The sequence below is a fragment of the Myodes glareolus genome, chromosome 1, assembly GCF_982192425.1.
Source record: "Myodes glareolus chromosome 1, mMyoGla1.1, whole genome shotgun sequence".
Lineage (NCBI taxonomy): Eukaryota > Metazoa > Chordata > Mammalia > Rodentia > Cricetidae > Myodes > Myodes glareolus.
The window spans coordinates 36,134,125-36,154,603 of NC_142026.1; the positions used below are offsets into that span (position 1 = coordinate 36,134,125).

The window sequence follows — 20,479 nt, forward strand, 5'->3', positions numbered from 1 at the left end:
TTGGTAGAGTTTTTGGGGTCACTTATGTACACTATCATATCGTCTGCAAATAATGAAAGTTTAACTTTATCCTTTCCAATTCAAATCCCCTTGATCCCCTTATGTTGTCTTATTGCTATTGCTAGAACTTCAAGCACTATATTGAAGAGGTATGGAGAAGTGGACAGCCTTGTCGTGTTCCTGATTTTAGTGGAAAGGCTTTGAGTTTCTCTCCATTCAATTTGATGTTAGCTGTCGGCTTGCTGTATATTGCTTTTATTATATTTAGATATGATCCTTGTATCCCCAATTTCTCCAACACCTTTATCATAAATGGGTGTTGAATTTTGTCAAATGCTTTTTCAGCATCCAATGAAATGATCATATGATTTTTTTCTTTCAGTTTATTTATATGATGGATTACATTGATAGATTTGCGTATGTTGAACCATCCCTGCATCTCTGGGATGAAGCCCACTTGATCATAATGGATGATTTTTCTAATGTGTTCTTGGATTCGGTTTGCCAGTATTTTATTGAGAATTTTCGCATCGATGTTCATGAGTGAGATTGGCCTGTAATTTTCTTTCTTGGTTGTGTCTTTGTGTGATTTTGGTATCAGGGTAACTGTAACTTCATAAAAGGAGTTTGGCAATGACTCTTCTGTTTCTATATTGTGAAATACATTAAGGAGTATAGGTATTAGCTCTTCCTGGAAGTTCTGGTAGAATTCTGCATTGAAACCATCTGGCTCTGGGCTTTTTTTGGTAGGGAGATTTTTGATAACAGCTTCTAATTCTTCACGACTGACAGGTCTATTTAGATTGTTCACCTGGTCTTGGTTCAACTTTGGTATATGGTACTTATCTAAAAAAATGTCCATTTCTTTTACATTTTCCAACTTTGTGGCATACAGGCTTTTGTAGTAAGATCTAATGATTCTCTGAATTTCCACTGTTTCTGTGGTTATGTCCCCCTTTTCATTTCTGGTCTTATTAATTTGCATGTTCTCTCTCTGCCGTTTGATTAGTTTGGATATGGGTCGATCTTGTTGATTTTCTCCAAGAACCAGTTTTTTATTTCATTGAATCTTTGGATTGTTTTCTGTGTTTCTATTTGTTGATTTCAGCCCTCAGTTTGATTATTTCCAGTCTTCTACTCCTCCTGGGTGAATCAGCTTCTTTTTTTTCTAGAGCTTTCAAGTGTGCTGTTAAGTCTCCAATATATGCTTTCTTCGTTTTCTTTAATTGGACACTTAGTGCTATGAACTTTCCTCTTAGCACTGCTTTCATAGTGTCCCATAGGTTTGAGTATGTTGTGTCTTTCTTTTCTTTTCTTTCTTTCTTTTTTTTGTAGCTAATAATCAATATTCTGTAGATCTTTTTTTTTATTTTTTATTTTTTTATTATTAAATTATAAAAGTTTCCATTTCAGCCCCTCCTCCCACCACCCTCCCACTCCCCCCACTCACTCTCCCCCTCCCTCTCCATCCCCCAGAGCAGTCAGGGTTTCCTGCCCTGTGGGAAGCCCGAGTTCCTCCCCCCTCCCTCCAGGTCCAGGGAAGGTGAGAGTCCAAACAGACTGGAGCGCCTAAATCCAGTACATGCAGAGGAAGCAAGTCCCAGTGTCATTGTCAACGGCTTTTCAAAAAGGCTCCGGGCCAGCCACATTCAGAGAATCTGGCTGGATCATGTCCTCGTTCAGTCCCAGTCCAACAGGCCTTGGTGAACTCCCATTATATCAGTCCCCTTGTATCAGTGGGTGCTCGCATCCCTCGCAGTCCTGATTACTTTTTTTATTTTCTTCATCATTCTGTTCCTCATTTGGACTGTGGAGTGCTCAGTTCGGTGTTCCAATATGGGTCTCCATCTGTATCGCCATCCAACGTCGGATGAAGGTTTCCTGTGCCCTTGCCTTCATTGCTCACGATCTCTTTCCTTCTGCCTCTCATTTGGACCTAGGGAGCTAGGTCCAGTGTTCCAACGTGGTTCTCAGCCTCCATCTCCATCCATCGCCAGATGAGGGTTCTATGGTGACATGCAAAATATTCATCAGTATGGTTGTGGGCCAAGGCCGGTTCAGGCACTCTCTCCTCTGTCCAGAGAACAATCTGGGGATCTCTCCTTGGACCTGGGATCCCATATATAATCAAGTTTCCTATAAACCCTAAAATGACTCCCTTAGTTGAAATATATTCTTCCCTGATCCCTTATTCATCCTTCCTCCCTTCCCCCCATCCCGGTCAACCGAGCTTTCTCCATTCCTCCCCTACTCCCTTCTCTCTAACCCTCTCCCCTTCCAACAACCCTCCTACCCCCCCCCCCATGCACCCAAGGTTACCTGGGACTCTTGACTATTTCCTACCTCCTGGCGGATAGCTAAATAATCTTCATCAGGATCGTCTTCTTATTTAGCTTCTCTAGGATCACGAAAAATAGGCTCAAATACCTTTAAATTATGGTTAGAATCCACTTATGAGTGAATACATACCGTGTTCCTCTTTTTGGGTCTGGCTTACCTCACTCAGTAAAGCGTTTTCTATGTCCATCCATTTGCATGCAAAATTCAAGATGTCATTATTTTTTACCGCTGAGTAAAACTCTAACGTGTATATGTTCCACACCTTTTTTAACCATTCTTCTATTGAGGGGCACCTCGGCTGTTTCCAGGTTCTGGCTATTACAAATAGTGCAGCTATGAACATAGTTGAACAAATGCTTTTGTTGTATGCTAGGGAATCTCTAGGGTAAATTCCCTAGAGTGGAATTGCTGGGTCCTGAGGGAGGTTGACTCCCAGTTTCCTGAGAAACCGCCACACTGATTTCCACAGTGGCTGCACAAGTTTGCATTCCCACCAACAATGGATGAGTGTTCCCCTCACCCCACATCCTCTCCAGCATAGGCTATCATTGGTGTTTTTGACTTTAGCTATTCTGACAGGTGTAAGACAGTATCTCAAAGTGGTTTTGATTTGCATTTCCCTGATCGCTAAGGAGGTTGAGCATGACCTTAAGTGTCTTCTGGCCATTCAAAGTTCATCTGTTGTGAATTCTCTGTTCAGTTCAGTACCCCATTTTTTAATTGGGTTATTTAGAGATTTAGTGCCTAGTTTCTTGAGTTGTTTGTATATTTTGGAGATCAGACCTTTGTCTGATGAGGGGTTGGTGAAGATCTTCTCCCAGTCAGAAGGCAGCCTTTTTGTCTTACTGACAGTGTCCTTTGCTTTACAGAAGCTTCTCAGTTTCAGTAGATCCCATTTATTCATTGTTTCTCTTATTGTCTGTGCTGCTGGGGTCCTACTTAGGAAGAGGCCTCCTGTGCCTATATCTTGTAGACTACTTCCCACTTTCTCTTCTATCAGGTTCAAAGTGGTCAGATTAATGTTGAGGTCTTTAATCCATTTGGACCTGAGTTTTGTGCATGGTGATAGGTATGGATCTACTTTCATCCTTCTACAGGTTGATATCCAGTTATGCCAGCACCATTTGTTAAAGATGCTTTCCTTCTTCCATTGTATACCTTTAGCTCCCTTGTCAAAAATTAGGTGCTCTTAGGTTTGTGGGTTAATATCCGGGTCTTCTATTCGATTCCATAGGTCGACTTCTCTGTTCTTATGCCAATACCAAGCTGTTTTCAATACTGTAGCTCTGTAATAGAGTTTGAAGTCAGGGATGGTAATGCCTCCTGAAGTTCCTTTATTGTATAAGATTGTTTTGGCTATCCTGGGTTTTTTGTTTTTCCAAATAAACTTGATTATTGTTTTCTCAAGGTCTGTGAAGAAGTTTGATGAGATTTTGATGGGGATTGCATTGAATCTATAGATTGCTTTTGGTAGAATTGCCATTTTTACTATGTTGATCCTCCCAATCCAAGAACAAGGGAGATCTTTCCATTTTCTGGTATCCTCCTCAATTTCTTTCTTCAAAGACTTAAAGTTCTTGTCAAATAGGTCTTTCACTTCCTTGGTTAGAGTAACCCCAAGATATTTTATGCTATTTGTGGCTATCGTGAAAGGTGATGTTTCTCTGATTTCCCTCTCAGCTTCTTTATCCTTCGTGTATAGGAGGGCCACTGATTTTTTGGAGTTGATCTTGTATCCTGCCACATTACTAAAGGTGTTTATCAGCTGTAGGAGTTCTTTGGTAGAGTTTTTGGGGTCACTTATGTACACTATCATATCGTCTGCAAATAACGAAAGTTTAACTTCATCCTTTCCAATTTGAATCCCCTTGATCTCCTTATGTTGTCTTATTGCTATTGCTAGAACTTCAAGCACTATATTGAAGAGGTATGGAGAGAGTGGACAGCCTTGTCGTGTTCCTGATTTTAGTGGAAAGGCTTTGAGTTTCTCTCCATTCAATTTGATGTTAGCTGTCGGCTTGCTGTATATTGCTTTTCTTATATTTAGGTATGATCCTTGTATCCCCAGTCTCTCCAACACCTTTATCATAAATGGGTGTTGAATTTTGTCAAATGCTTTTTCAGCATCCAATGAAATGATCATATGATTTTTTTCTTTCAGTTTATTTATATGATGGATTACATTGATAGATTTGCATATATTGAACCAGCCCTGCATCTCTGGGATGAAGCCTACTTGATCATAATGGATAATTTTTCTAATGTGTTCCTGGATTCGGTTTGCCAGTATTTTATTGAGAATTTTCGCATCGATGTTCATGAGTGAGATTGGCCTGTAATTCTCTTTCTTGGTTGTGTCTTTGTGTGGTTTTGGTATTAAGGTAACTGTAGCTTCATAAAAGGAGTTTGGCAATGACTCTTCTGTTTCTATATTATGGAATACATTAAGGAGTATAGGAATTAGCTCTTCCTGGAAATTCTGGTAGAATTCTGCATTGAAACCATCTGGTCCTGGACTTTTTTTGGTAGGGAGATTTCTGATAACAGCTTCTAGTTCTTCACAACTAACAGGTCTATTTAGATTATTCGCCTGTTCTTGGTTCAACTTTGGTATATGGTACTTATCTAAAAAAATGTCCATTTCTTTTACATTTTCCAACTTTGTGGCATATAAACTTTCGTAGTAAGATCTAATGATTCTCTGAATTTCCTCTGAGTCTGTGGTTATATCCCCCTTTTCATTTCTGATCCTATTAATTTGCATGTGCTCTCTCTGCCGTTTGATTAGTTTGGATAGGGGTTTGTCAATCTTGTTGATTTTCTCCAAGAACCAGCTTTTTGATTCATTGATTCTTTGGATTGTTTTCTCTGTTTCTATTTTGTTGATTTCAGCCCTCAGTTTGATTATTTCCAGTCTTCTACTCCTCCTGGGTGAATCAGCTTCTTTTTTTTCTAGAGCTTTCAAGTGTGCTGTTAGGTCTCCAATGTGTGCTTTCTCCGTTTTCTTTATTTGGGCACCTATTGCTATGAACTTTCCTCTTAGCACTGCTTTCATAGTGTCCCATAGGTTTGAGTATGTTGTATCTTTATTTTCATTAAATTCAAGGAAGACTTTAATTTCTTTATTTCTTCCTTGACCCAGGGGTGATTTAGTAGTTGACTGTTCAACTTCCATGAGTTTGTTGGCTTCCTGGGGGTAGCATTGTTGTTGAATTCTAATTTTAATCCATGGTGGTCTGACAAGACACAGGTGGTTACTAATATTTTTTTGTATCTGTGGAAGTTTGCTTTGTTACCAAGTATGTGGTCAATTTTCGAGAAGATTCCATGAGCTGCAGAGAAGAAGGTATATTCTTTCCTATTTGGGTGGAATGTTCTATAGATGTCTGTTAAGTCCATTTGATTCAATACCTCCAATAATTCTCTTATTTCTCTGTTAGGTTTCTGCCTGATTGACCTGTCCATTGGTGAGAGAGGTGTGTTGAAGTCTCCTACTATTAGTGTGTGTGGTTTGATGACTGCCTTGTGTTCTAGAAGTGTTTCTTTTACATATGTGGGTGCCTTTATATTAGGGGCATAGATATTCAGGATTGAGACTTCTTCCTGATGAATTGTTCCTGTTATGAGTATGAAATATCCATCTCCATCTCTTCTGATTGATTTTAGTCTGAAGTCGATTTTGTTAGATATTAGAATGGCCACACCTGCTTGTTTCTTAAGTCTGTTTGCTGGGAAAACCTTTTCCCAACCCTTTACTCTGAGTAGGTGTCTGTCTTTGTGGTTGAGGTGTGTTTCTTGTAAACAGCAGAATATTGGATCCTGTTTTTGTATCTAATCTCTCAGTCTGTGCCTTTTTATAGGTGAATTCAGTCTGTTGATATTAAGTGATATTAATGACCAGTGGTTGCTGACTCCGGTCATTTTTTTGGGTAGTAGAGTGTATGTGTTTCCCTTCTTTGAGTTGTGCTTGTGAAGGGTTGCTAGATGTCTGAGTTATTGTAGGCAGTGTTGGGAATATTGGATTCCTTGGGTTGTGATTTTCCTTCTAATACTTTCTGTAAGGCTGGATTTGTAGCTACGTATTGTTTAAATTTGTTTTTATCCTGGAATATTTTGTTTTCTCTGTTGATAGTGAACGATAGCTTGGCTGGGTATAGTAGTCTGGGCTTGCATCCATGGTCCCTTAGTTTCTGCAGTACCTCTATCCAGGACCTTCTGGCTTTCATGGTTTCCATAGAGAAGTCTGGTGTAAGTCTGATAGGTTTACCTTTATAAGTTACTTGACCTTTTTCCTTTGCAGCTCTTAATATTCTTTCTTTAATCTGAATGCTTTGTGTTTTGATTATTATATGGCAAGGGGATTTTTTTTCTGATCCAGTCTATTCAGTGTTCTGTATGCTTTTTGAACCTTCACAGGAATATCGTTCTTTAGGTTGGGAAAGTTTTCTTCTATAATTTTGTTGAATATATTTTCTGGACCTTTGATCTGCAATTCTTCTCCTTCTTCTACCCCTATTATTCTTAGATTTGGTTTTTATATTATATCCCAGATTTCCTGAATGTTTTGTGAAGAGAATTTGTTGGATTTGCTGTTTTCTTTGAACAGAGCATTTATTTTTTCTATGGTGTCTTCATAATCTGAGATTCATTCTTCTATTTCTTGTAATCTATTGGTTATGCTTGTTTCTGAAGTCTCTGTTTGTTTACCTAGATATTCCATATCCAGCTGGCCCTTGGTTTATGTTTTCTTCATTGCCTCCATTTCAGTTTTTAATTCTTGAACTGTTTCCATTACCTGTTTGATTGTTTTTTCTTGGTTTCCCAGGGTGTCGTTTACAGATTTACTCATTTCTTCAAACTTTTTGTTATACTTCTCTTCCAATTCTTTACTCATTTCTTCAATCTTTCTGTTATACTTCTCTTCCATTTCTGTAAGTGAGTTATTCATACCCTGTTTAAGGGACTCTATTGCTTTCATAATGACACTGTTTTCCACATCTTCCGGAATAAGGTGTTCAAGTCCTTCTGTAGTAAGATCGCTGGGATCTGGTGTTTTCATGTTGTTTTTCAGATTGTTGGAGAATTTCTTGCCTTGGCGCCTGCCCATCTCTTCCTTCAGATGCTCTCCAATAGCTCTTCCCACCGCTGAGTCTTCTGCTACAGGATCAGTGCCCCTTGTTGGCCAGGAATCTCCCTGCCTGCAGTCCTACCTTCCTGCAGACAGGCTATTAGAACAAAGGAACTCCCTCCTGCCCGATTGCACTCACCGCCCTGTCCGGCGGCACCCACACAGCTGTAGAACTCTTCTTGATGGTCTTGTTCATGGTGGTTTGGGTGAGAGCAACCCTTATAGGTTCCTATGTTCGAATGCTTGGTCTTTCTGTTTGCCTGCCGCCTGCCAATCAGGTTGTAAGTCTCTCGGCTACTGCTCCAGCTCCATGCTTGTGTGCTTCACACCGTGATGATCGTGGACTAACCCTCTAAAATTGGAAGCCAGCCCCAGCAAAGGAACAGTGACTGAGTCAAGGACAAAGGGAAAGGACACGTCCCAAGGCAGAGAGGATGCTTTAGCTTGTGTTTTCTAAGGCGGATTTCAGCTGGAGGAGTGTTAGCATGAAATACCAAGCCCAGAAGACTCTTCCACGCACAGTGAGAGCTCCCTGAGGTTTCTTTCCACAGTAGGAAGCCTGTCCACCCTATGCTGGTTTTGAACTGCTCTGGCAGAACAAGTGTAGAAAACAATAAGACCAACTTGGAACCTGGAGTTTTAAATTCACAGTCTCTTATTTTATTAACTTGTGACAATTGACTAGTTTTGGAGACAGCTGCCTTGTAACTTGTTGATATACCCCTTCAGCAGCCCTAGGTTAGGTATAGTGACCCCCTTTTTCGCTAGTGAAGGAGTTCCACAGGGATTTCTCTGGTGCTGAGTTTTAAATAGGATGTATACATGGTTTAAGTACAGCTGCTTGTTAGCTTCTATGTACCGGCTTTTTACAATCTTTTCATTTATCTCAAAACAGTTTTAGAGAGTTGAAGATATTCTGCAAGTCCGAGAGTGAAGGAAATTTTATGACTGCTTAAAAATTCTGAACAGACTTTCGGTTTATGGAGTGATTTTATTTTTTTTTTCTTTAAAAATTAAAAAAATATTTATTCACTCAATCTTATGGGTGAGTGTTTTATCTGCATGTATGTGTGCACTGTGAGCCTGCTTGGTACCTATTCCAATTAGAAGAGGCGTTGACTCCCCTGGAACTGGAGTTATGGAGAGTTGTGAACCACTGTGTGCTGGGACTTCCACTGCAAGTGGTGCTGGGAGTTTTAATTGCGCCCAAGTAGTTCTTGCTTCTAGGCCTTTCCAGCGGGTAGTTAGGAAACTGTATAAATACTATATTTAAGATTAAGAAACCATGAGATTGCTGGGCAGTGGTGGCACACGCCTTTAATTCTAGCACTTGGGAGGCAGAGGCGGGTGGATCTCTGTGAGTCTGAGGCCAGCCTGGTCTACAAGAGCTAGTTCCAAGACAGGCTCCAAAGCTACAGAGAAACCCTGTCTTGAAAAACCAAGAAAAAAACAAAACAAAAAAACCCAAAACAACAATAGCAACAACAAAAACCCCCATGAGATCCTGCTATTTTGCTATTTTCAGTTTAAATTTAAAATTTCTATATTTGGCATTAAAATTCTATGACTTTAAACATTTGTTCAACCACAACTGGGGTACAGTATCAGCTGGCTACCATACTGGGATGTATATCGATTTCCCAGGTTTGATAACTGTTAAAATGATTTTTGAACTTTAAGAAATGCCTGGTCTGATTTGAGGCCCTCGCCATGAGAGGGAGCCCATGCGCAACACTGCCTAAATGACCAGGAACTGGAGGCGGGATGGCCCAGAGACCAAGGATAGGAAAAAAATCATTAGAATGATTTTGAATGGTATTCTGCTTTACACATAGATCGGTGCCTACCCCAATCATCATCAGAGTGAATTCCTCAGGTAGCTGATGGAAGCAGATGCAGAGACCCACAGTCAAACATTAGGAAGTGAGATACCAAATTGGAGATCTCCATTAGGTCTTGGAGTGAGGGGAACCCCGCAGAAGAAGGAAGGAAGCATTTTAAGAGCCAGGAAGTTTGGGGACACCAGAACAACACTGCCCACAAACATCAACTAAGCTGGGCTCATAAGGCTCACAGGGCACAGCAGTCATGGAGCCTGCATGGGTCTCCTCTGCACTGGTGCTGTGTGGTACCCCAAAGAGTGAGAGTGGGGCGCTCTGACTCTTTTGCCTGATCTTGGGACCCTTTCCCTCCTACTGGGCTGCCTCTCCCAGCCTTGATATGAGGGTTTGTGCCTTGTTTTATTGTAACTTGTTACACTGTGTTTGGTTAATAGCTCTGGGAAGCCTGTGCTTTTCTGAAGAGAAACTGAGGGAGATTGGATGTGAAACTGGGGGAGAAGGGATGTGAAGGGGGGGTTAAAAGAAGGGGGGTTAGCAGGATTTTCATTTGGTCTTTATGCATTGTCATTGATACACATGTGTTTATGATAAAAGTCAAAATTATCTTCATATTGTTGAGAAAATGGAAATGAATTTTATTTATTGAAAATATAGGTATTATATTAATCTACAGTTAAGGAAGAAACCTCTGAATTTTTTTAGATCACTAATGAAGCCATCTAACAGAGAAAAAAATATGAAGAAGATAAACGCATGAGAAATGATTATGAAAACATCTGAGAGATATTTTATTATGTCTTCAGTTAGATGATAAAGAGTTATTCTCAATGATAGCTCTTATTTTCTTTACCATTATTTTATAGTTATTGATATGAGTTTGTTCTTATCTGTACTTGGTGTGAAGAATTTTATAATGAGGAATAGCAGCTCTTATGGTTTGCTCTTTGAGGATGTAGCTTGATCTTTTAGGCATCTGTATATCTATAGAAGACACTGCAAGGGAAGAAAGGACTAGACAAAGCTTTGTGTGTTGTTGAGCATATGCACACAGGTGCGTTCACTTATGGGGAGCAACTTCAGCTGCTGTGCTGGGTCTCCTTTGCCCACTCAGATCCACAGTCATCCACTGTCTATTTGTTTGTGATACTATGTGCTGTGAGAAGTTAAACTAGATGGGCCACATTGATGGGTCATCCTGTATCATGACTTCTTTCTGGTTTATAACAATGACAGGACACCAGACACAGAGGGACAAAGCAACAAATCATACCCCAGTCTCTACTTCACATCACCATAGGTCACATTCATTCCTAGTTCTTCTTTGTTTGCTATTGTTTTAAGGGGCCTCCCTCTCTCTAACTCTCCTTTTTATTTCCTTTCCCCACTCTTTTATTCTTCTCTCTCTTCACTCAGCTGTGTGCTCTTTCTGTCTCTTATTTCATCAGGGCTGTAAAAGTGAAATCATTAGGGCACATTGGTGCTATTCAGAGCTGTGAGTTGTTCACAAACGTCCTTAGATTGTTTATGTTGGTAGAGGTAGAATCTCTCTTTAATCTTATTTTGCCAAAGGCCCTGTAATAACTGTGGTATCATGAGGAATACCTCATGAGATATTCTGTACCATAGGACTTTGCCTCACTATGACTCAATTGACAAATGCTCTGTACCCAACAGTGACCCTTGTTCCAGAAATAGCTGCATATTTCCTTGAAAAATATCTCTCTTTTATTGATTATATTAGCAGGACTAGTGTTGGGGAGCTCTAAAGACCCAGTCCCACATGGTAACCTCTATATTAGGTTCACATGAGTTTTCTCCTTCTGGTGGAATGGAGTTGGAGAGTGGATTGGTCTGTGTTGATAGTACCTATTGTAAGACTACAAACCACAAGCCCAAGATTTGTTAGTTTTTTACAATAAAAAGAGATTCTTATTTAAAACGACTTATTATTATAGTTGCCCTTTTAGACACAAACTGAAAATGTTTGACTACTAATGTTGAAAGCCTAGAGGATAATTTGTACTTATTATTTCAGAAAAATGTCATCACATGAATTGTGCACATGCACAGAAATTTGAAGGTCTTCAGAAAAACTATGTATAAACATTATTTTCTCGCAGCTCTTGTTTTAGACATTTGTGCAAGTCGCTGACCTTGATTATTATTTCATCCTTTTGGAGTATATTGATGCTGGATGGAGTACTGATAAAGGCCCAACTCAAGTAGCTCTAAGTTGACAAACAATATATATTTCAATTAAAATGAGATATAACCATCAATGTCCATTTCTCTATGGAGCCATTTGATATTGTCTGTCTTCCACTGTCACTTTTGCCTAAAATATTCTTTTCTATTTCTTCCTTCATTTGGCAGCTTCCACCCATGGGATGCATTTCCCAGTGACTCCAGTCTATGGTAGGTGTTAATTCAATGTACTCTCATGGCGTGTATCTATCATCTATTTTGCAGCTGATAAAAATTTTATGTTCCATGAGGAGGCTGTTGTATTTGCTTATGCATGTATTTCCTGACTCACATCAACCATTATGAATATCGCTGTTACCCAAAAGACCTTAGTTCAAGTTCCAGATTTTCAATTCATAAGACTCATTATTCCAAATGAGTCATTTGCATTTTTTGACTTTCGGTTCTTCATTTGCATAATGGGAAAATTGTATTAATGAATTAAAGTGTTTTGAAAAAATAATCACATACTCTATATACAAAATACTTAGCATAGGACCTGGGGAATGCAATCACACACATTATATAAAGTACTTTTCATAGACATGGAAGACACTCTATACTCAATAATTGCTAGATAGTATGCATAAAAATGTGGAGTAAGCCTTTCAATTGTCACATGTAACTACTAAATTTGGACATTTAAATAAAGCAGAACTGTGCAATTATAATGATTTGTTAATCCATAAAAACATAGTAATTATGGAGCAACTGTCCAGGGTAGTGGGTAAGATCTGACAATCAGTTCATGTTTGGGCAGTCATATTGGGGAGACTTTATGGGTGTACTTTCAGACATTACCAAGAGATACAATACCATAACAAACTTCTTGATCCTCAGGCTCTTGAAATATATCTACTCCCTCTTCTGCAATGTTTCCTGAGCCTTCGGTGCAGGAGCTGACTTGCAGATGTATCTGTGGGGACTGGGTTCCCCAGCTCTGCATTTTGACTGGTTGTGGTTTTCTGTACAACAATGATCAGCACAGCACCGTAGCTAAAAGTACAGCAGTGGCAAGCATACTTGACAGTAGCCAACGGCTCTCTAATTGGATTTAAGACTTGCTCAACAGGAGGGAAATCATATCTGGCACTGAAAACCTAGACAGCTACATAGTGAACTTGTGGAGAACAAACAACCACCATTCTAAATATTTCTTCTTATATTCATAGATAGGTATAGTCCTCACCCCCATCAAGGAAAATTCAGATACTTACACTTTTACCCATGACACTGTAGATACACTTTGTTGTACTTATCTTTTATTGAGAATTGCTGACTGTCAAGCTGCTCTCACCTTTTGACAATATCTAATACCCAGTTAATTCTTTCTTGTCCATGTTCTACTGTGGATGTAGAAAACAATCAAGAACTGATCCCCACTTTCCTTCCTTCAGGCCCCAGAGACTCCTTCAGCAGCTACTCAAGACTTTCAAAATGCGTTTTCCAAGCTGGGCATGCTGGTGTACACTTGTAATCCCAGAACTCAGGGGGATACCATGGTGATTGCATACATTACAGTGCTTCCTGGCAAGACCCTGTCTCAAAGACAAAAGGAAAAGGAAATAGAAGAATGCACAGTATACACTTTCCTCCTATTGATGGAAGCTGTATTCCATGTTGTCTGTGGAAGGTAACAATCTTTTATTGCACCAGTACATCTGACTGCAGCATTACAGACAGGGTTTTGGGGGAGGGAAATGACTAGGCTTTACTGTCAATTACTGAGAAACATCCGTTTGTCATTTAACATTTTTCTCATAACGTTAATGTCATCATTTAACGGACTCAGGACACTTCTACTCAACTTTCTAAGGATGAGAGCATGTGGATTCTTTTACACTCTTTATACCACTGGGCCTGTGGGTGGTACATGTCCTCTGCTACTTCCAGGTCTTTCTTTCCTCTTTTCTTTGCAAATTTTAGGCTTTTAATGCTATTTTGTGAGGCTGTATTATTGTACTTAGACTCTTAGTCTTTGCAAACATTTATTGTCTTCTATTATTTGCCTGAACCTCATCAAATGGCTTTTCTTCATTGAATCTTAAGCTCCTGGACTGCAGGCATTTCAGCTAATGTTATTGTTTCATTTGCAGTGATTTTAGCATCTGCATGCATGGTACTTCCAGTGCCCTAATCCATCTGTTATAATTCACTGTGGGTCTAATACTGGCATAGATAACACTTCCAGCACTCTTCCTTCTGTAGACAGAAGTTTCTGCCCTTTCCAGTCCTGCAACCATTCAGTCCCAAAGAAACACACAGAGGCTTATATTAATTATAAACCATTTGACCTATTACCTCAGGCTTATTATTAACTAGTTCTTACAATTTAAATTAACCCATAATTCTTGTCTATGTTTAGCCATGTGTCTTGGCACCTTTTCTCGGTGCAGCATTCTCATCTTGCTTCATGTGTCTCAACATGCTTGTGTCTGACTGGTGACTGACTCTCTGCTTTTCCTCTTCTCAGAATTGTTTTAGTCTGGTTGTCCTGCCTATACTTCCTGCCTGACCGCTGGCCAAACAGTGTTTTATTAAATATGAGTGACAAATATTTACAGTGTACAAGAGCATTATCCCATAGCAGACTTCTCTGTTCTTGAAGTTCCTGTTTTTGATCTCCATCCAACCACAAATCATTTACTCCCAAATGCTATCTTTATCTGTGCTAACATGTAGCATTTTAACCTTTTATAACCTCAGCTCTAAGCATCCATGTTTTCAATACTTTCTGTTTTTGCCTAGTTCATGTCCTCTAATATCGCAACTAGGCAAATCTTATTCAAACAGGTATAATTTAATCAACCCATTAATACCTGTAACTCCTTTTTTTATTAAAAATTTATTTATTATGTACACAGTGTTCAACTTCCATGTATGCCTGCAGGCCAGAAGAGGGCACCAGATCTCATTACAGATGGTTGTGAGCCACCATGTGGTTGCTGGGAATTGAACTCAGGACCTCCGGAAAAGCAGTCAGTGCTCTTAACCTCAGAGCCATCTCTCCAGCCCCAATACCTGTAACTCTTGTGGTTATCCTCAATTATCCCATTTTTCATTGAAAACGATATGGCCAATTATTTTAGTGACATGTTACTTGACTGTGAAGAACAAAACAACAATGATATTTAAATAGAATGCCACATCCACTCTCCCACATAGCTAAACATGGCTAGGGAAAAACACACCACCATACAATCCAATTCCCTTTTTTCTTTTAGTTTGACAAATTACTTTAGATATTTCAAAATACAATGAAAAATCTACCAGTGTAGAGTTTATTGAAATTGTAAGCATTCTCACTTCTCACTTCTGGAGTTTTTTACCTTCCCAATATGACTTTTCATTCCTATGGACTAATAACCCTTCATTCTCCCCACATCTCCAGCTCCCGACAATCATTATTCTACTGCCTATTTCTATGAATTTGACCCTTCAGGTCCCTCATCGAAATGGAGTTGTCGGTTTTGTCTTTTTGTGACTTGTTTATTTCACACCTCCGCTCATATGCCAGAATTTTATTCCCTTTTAGAGCTATACATATATACCACCTTTAGTGTAGCAATTAATAATAGAATTGGACTTTTTGATCATTTCCCCCCATTGGAGCCTCAATACTACGGGTAACTTACTCTATTCCCACATTGACTTTATTCTCTCACTCTATGAAATAGATTATTTCATGCCCAGTCCTATTTTCTCAAACCTGCAGAACGTGAGCCTGAACTACTGATGTTGCTTTGTATGTCACTGTGAACTGAGAAGTAATGAAGAGGGAGTTTCTCGAAGACTCTACTGCTGTGCACGCTGTCAGTGAATGTCAGTGCCAGTGCACAGAGCTCTCCCATCTCATTATTGCTTTTCACCATCTAGTGCTCATTTTTCTTATAGCTCAAAGCAATTACTCAAAGCAATTACTCTCACAGGCTCTCTTCTACATCCCCAGCTTTGCTTATTGATTAGACCTTTATCAGTATACAACAGGCAAGGACTTCTCTTACTGTAGAAATGACAGCAGCCGCCACCCCCATCAAACCCTTTCTCATTGATAATTGCTTCCATTGCCACCAACACTGTCCCTTGTTAGTAAGATTCCATGGGAACTGTTTGTGATTGCTGCCTCAGTTTCTGTTTGAGTCACTGTATCTGCCTTTTATCTCTCTACTTCAGTGCAGCATATCTTACTAAGGTTGTTGATAACTTTAAATAGTGTTTTTGAATGTTATCCCATTGTAACCAAAGGTCATCTGTAGTTACAGTCAATAGGCACTTCTTGACTTGATATTGCCTGACTCATCAAAATCACCCAGCAACACTAATCTCCCCCTTCTCTTGTCTTCTTGACAAATAATGAATTCTACTTTTTCCTATTACCTCATGATTCCTTTCCTATTAATTTTTATTCTCTTTTCTTATTCTATGAACCTCTTTTAAATTTTCTGTATCACAGCATTGGTATGTAAAATAAGTATACAAATATCACATGTGATAATAATCACCAAGAAATGTATTTTAAAACAATTCTCTAGTATGTAAATTATTTTTCATGTATTAAAGAAAAAAATCATGGTTTGTATGTAAAATAAATAAAAATGATGGGAAAACCAAATTTGCATATGAATGAGATGGAATTGCTTATTGATTTTTACATAAATAATTATATCTTGACTGAATATTTGATATTTTATGACTTGGAGCAGTTTCAATATTTTTAGAATTGATTGATATTTTGATTTTATAATTGTCAGTCTTGAGTACAATGCTTCACAAAAATATGTAGTACAAAACAGCAGAATTATATTCAGAGCCATTTTAGAAATTATTGGAAATTTTGTTCTAATCCTAAGCCAAAATCCATTAAATTTTTTTTGAAACTCAGGTCAAAAAATAATGTTTAAGGTCAAATATTCCAACACAATCAGCCCCAGTTATACTGATTTTACTTAAATGCAGAGGAATGGGAGAAAAATGTTAGCAGTCTTTGCTTTCCCTGATTAAACCATTATGTTTTCATAATATAATGTGTGGATGATAAGAAGAAACACTGGAATTCACGACAAAAATTAAAATAAGAGCCAGAGCGTTTTAGACAGTGTTCATTGGCCTTGCTGGCTGTGGCAGCAGGTGCAGTGCTGAATGTATGTTCTGTCTGCCTAGAACGAAGGCCATGGTTGAAGTTTCAGGACGCGGCACACGGGAGTGTTTTCAGATACCTTTAGAATTCATTATGCATTTGATTTTGAATGGGTTTTAAGTCTCTATGCATCCAGACAGCTCTTATTGTTTCTAAAGTTTCATAACCTCCGCGTTCAGTCCCGTGAATTATGACCCACGGTTTAAGACACAGCAGTCCTCTGCAATCCAGTCCTGATGAATCTCTTGGTTAGACGTTGTGAAAAGTTCCAGGATGCCCATTTTCTATAGTGAATATAATTGGCCATTTGAAATCTTGAATACGTCTGATATTTTTCTCAAATCTACATTCCAAGTGCACATATCAGTACCTCTCCCCCCTCAAATCTACCACCTCGATAATCTCATCTTAGCAACCGCAGTTACGTTTTTCCAGTTGTTTTAATGGTTCAGTTAAAAAAAGTCATGGGTGTCTTTAGATTTTTTCCCCATTTCTTTTCTTTTCATTTATTTATTATTGTTTTTCAGAACAAGTCTTGACTTTTATTATTTTTTTTTAAAAAAAGCTCCATGTTTACTTCAGTCTCTGACTCTGTGATTGTGCCTTCACCATTTTCACAACCGTTTTCTGCTCCTTGAGAAGGAGAGCCCCTTGATCCTTTGACGGACACACCTAGCACACGTGGAGCCGCTGGAGGCCCTGCTGATGGGCTTCTTTGTCTTAGACACTCTCGCCAGGACTTTAGGTCTTACAGCATGAACCTCTTGAGGTCCGTCTAGGCACATGCCCCGTGCGGATTTTGGTGTTTGCCCGACCGTCTTGGTATAAAAGGAACCGATCCTATTGTCAGCGGTTTGAGACAGCCTGGTTTTGTTAGAGGCTGTATTGTAGGAAAGCCCATGACACAGTATGTCAGCTGGGGGACCATTCTGAGTGCCTCTGGGCACCAGCCCTGAAAGAACCTGTTTCTTTTATAACCTATAGCCTACCACTTAAAAAATCTTACTAGCGTCACCTTGAACACATGACTGCAATTTCCCTGAAAATGAAGCACTATCTAAGGTCTTTGCTTGGTTTCCCTTTCAACTTCATACACCTCTTTCCAAACGTTGTTGTCAACAGAGGGCAGGCTGCATACCCCATCCCAAACGGCACTTATTTTTCCTGTTTTGCTTTTTCCCTTTAGCTCCCATTTGTATTTAACCCATTTTATGTTTTACCGAGTCTTTTATATTAACCCCTCCAAAAAAGTCTAATTTCATGTGCACAAAATAGTTTGCTTCTTTTACTATTGTGTATTGTTAAAAAATTTTTTACTGATGGGCATGTAGTTGTAACTGACTAAATGTTTGCTGAGTAAGCAAATTAGCGTTGCAAAAAAAAAATTAAAAGATGCTGTAGGACCATGTGTCTAAAGACAAGTGTCCTTGGTTGTTATTTGGGTGGTTCTGTGAGTAAAATTTCGGTTTTACGAAGCTGCAGCTTAGCGGCAATACTAAGAAGCAAGCACCTGCTATATGCAGAGCAGGAACGCCTCATTTGCTTCCTTCCTTAAGCTGCACGGACGGGAGAAACAAATATAGCCTCGTGTCATACAGCTGAGACTAAGCAACTTGCTTGAGATCATCTTACCCTCAAATGATTTCGCTGAGTTAAGAATCAGTTCCACATGACTTCAGAGCTTTTTCCTGTTTTAATACATAGGTCACATTTGACTTTTGCTTGGTGTCTTGGCTAATGAGGCTATTAATATAAGTTAATAAACCGACCAGAAAAAAACCCCCTGAATGATACACCACTAAGCTTGCTGAGTTCATCATTTCTTGTATTACACACACTTGAGTATAATGCAATTTTAATATCATTTTTATTTGTAGAGAAACCCCAGTAGCCAAAATCCAAGGCAAGTTTCACTTTTAATTGAAAATTAAAGATTACATTATATCAAAAGTTGTATGCGTATACCATTAGGTCTATAATAGAAGTATTGCTTTAGCTGTAAGTATAGTGTATACTATTTAGTTGTTAAAAGCTTAACATTTTGATTTGCATATTTCTCTTGTAAAAAAAGAAGCAACAAACAAAGCACCCCTGCGGCTAATTTAATAAAAGCAAATTCCCATAGATGTGTTGCAAGTATCTGCTGTGAGGCAGAACTTGCTTTATTTTGTTCTTATTTTTCCTTTTTTGCTTCAGCATTCATGGCATGGATTGCACTGTAATGGGCTGCAGAGACTCTAACAATGGAAAACAACACTGGAGAGGTGTGTGTGTGCAAGAAAATCAGTTGACTGTTTCTTCTGTTCTCACAGAGGTGCAGTTTTGTTTTGGGTTTGCAACTTACTCACTTTGTAACTGTAATAAGGATTATGGATCTCGCCTAATGTTTGAGATATAATTTGGAACTTTCCCCCTTTGACGCATTTTTAGTTATGAGTTAAAATACGTTGATGAATCAATGTTACTTCATAAGTAGTTTCTAGACTCATTCAGTTTCTAGATAAAAGGCTGACCGCAAACTACTCACACTGGAGTAACGTAAGAGCCCAGGCATTGGAAGAATTGATCCCTAAGTCCAGCTTTTACATTTGCCTAATATCTCTGTTCCTTGATATTTTTCTGTGATTATGGAGCGAAGTATTCATTCTGTTCTCTTATGAGTATATTGAAATTTTGATGAAGACTTACTCTATGAGAGATTACCTTATAAATGGAAACCTCTATGTAAGTGTAAAATAGTGGTTTTGCTTTGTTTGTTATAGCTGAAATGGATTAAGTACTTTATCCACAAATGGATAGACTTGGATTATAGCATTCAGAACTTCTTTGATGTAGGTTCATTAATGCAGGGCTTTGTGGAGTGAGAAGTAAACTAGGGACTGAACTGAAGTCCAGCACCAGTGACGATTTAGCAATCATTTTTCTTTTATTATTTAAACAATTGATTTTTCCCATGCATATATTTAAATCTTTTTGTGGATATAAACAAAGCAATAATTCATACTTAAATACATATGAATTTTTGTATTTATTTAAATAGTGGCCAAGCAATGTCTGGTTTAACTTGAGGTCCACATCAGGATAGGGAGACAATGGATATCCCGAAGACTTAGGGTAGAACTAAACATGACTGGCAAAAAAAGAGAAAGAAATCAATGAAATGATTCTTAATGATTTTCTGCTATACTCATAGATAAGTGCCTTGCCAAGTTGTCATCAGAGAGGCTTCCTCTGCCAGTAGACAGGAGGGATGAAGAGACTCACAGCCAAAGATTATGCAGAGACAGACTAAATTGGAGGTCTCTATTGGGTCCCTCTCTATGGAGCTCAGGGAACCCCATGGAAGAGGGGCCCTTGGCATTGACCCAATTTTTAATCGAGTTGTTTTCTTGATAAGAGTGATAAGTAGATTGGAGTCTTCTACATGCAGACATCCAGTTTGACCAGTGCCATTCTTTGAAGATGCCATATTTTTCCCAGTGTATATTTTTGTCTTCTTTATAAAAACCAAGTGTGTGGATTTATGTCTAGGTCTTTAGTTATATTCCATTGATTGACATGTCTGTTTTTGTGCCAATACATACTGTTTGTTTTATAATAGCACTGCATGACAGCTTGAAGTTAAGGTTAGTGATACTGCCAGAAGTTCTTTTATTATTTAGGAATGTTTTAGCTAGTGTGTGTGTGTGTGTGTGTGTGTGTGTGTGTGTGTGTGCGCACACGCATGTGTTTCTGTGTGAAGCTGAGAACTGTCCTTTCAAGGTCTGAGAAGGATTGTGCTAGAATTTT

General features: G+C 38.8%; 1 long non-coding RNA gene and 1 pseudogene across 1 annotated transcript in view; one reads left to right on the forward strand and one right to left on the reverse strand.

Annotated features, from left to right (window-relative positions):
- Positions 1-15,984, forward strand: part of LOC125405322 (uncharacterized) — a 32,997-nt gene extending 17,013 nt beyond the window's left edge. The window contains exons 3-4 of the long non-coding RNA XR_007233541.3: positions 11,683-11,724; positions 12,951-15,984. This is a non-coding gene — a long non-coding RNA (uncharacterized LOC125405322). The remainder of the gene's footprint in view (positions 1-11,682; positions 11,725-12,950) is intronic.
- A 1,279-nt stretch (positions 15,985-17,263) lies between these two features.
- On the reverse strand, positions 17,264-17,651 carry LOC146896101 (large ribosomal subunit protein eL34 pseudogene; annotated as a pseudogene).
- Positions 17,652-20,479: the final 2,828 nt, after the last annotated feature.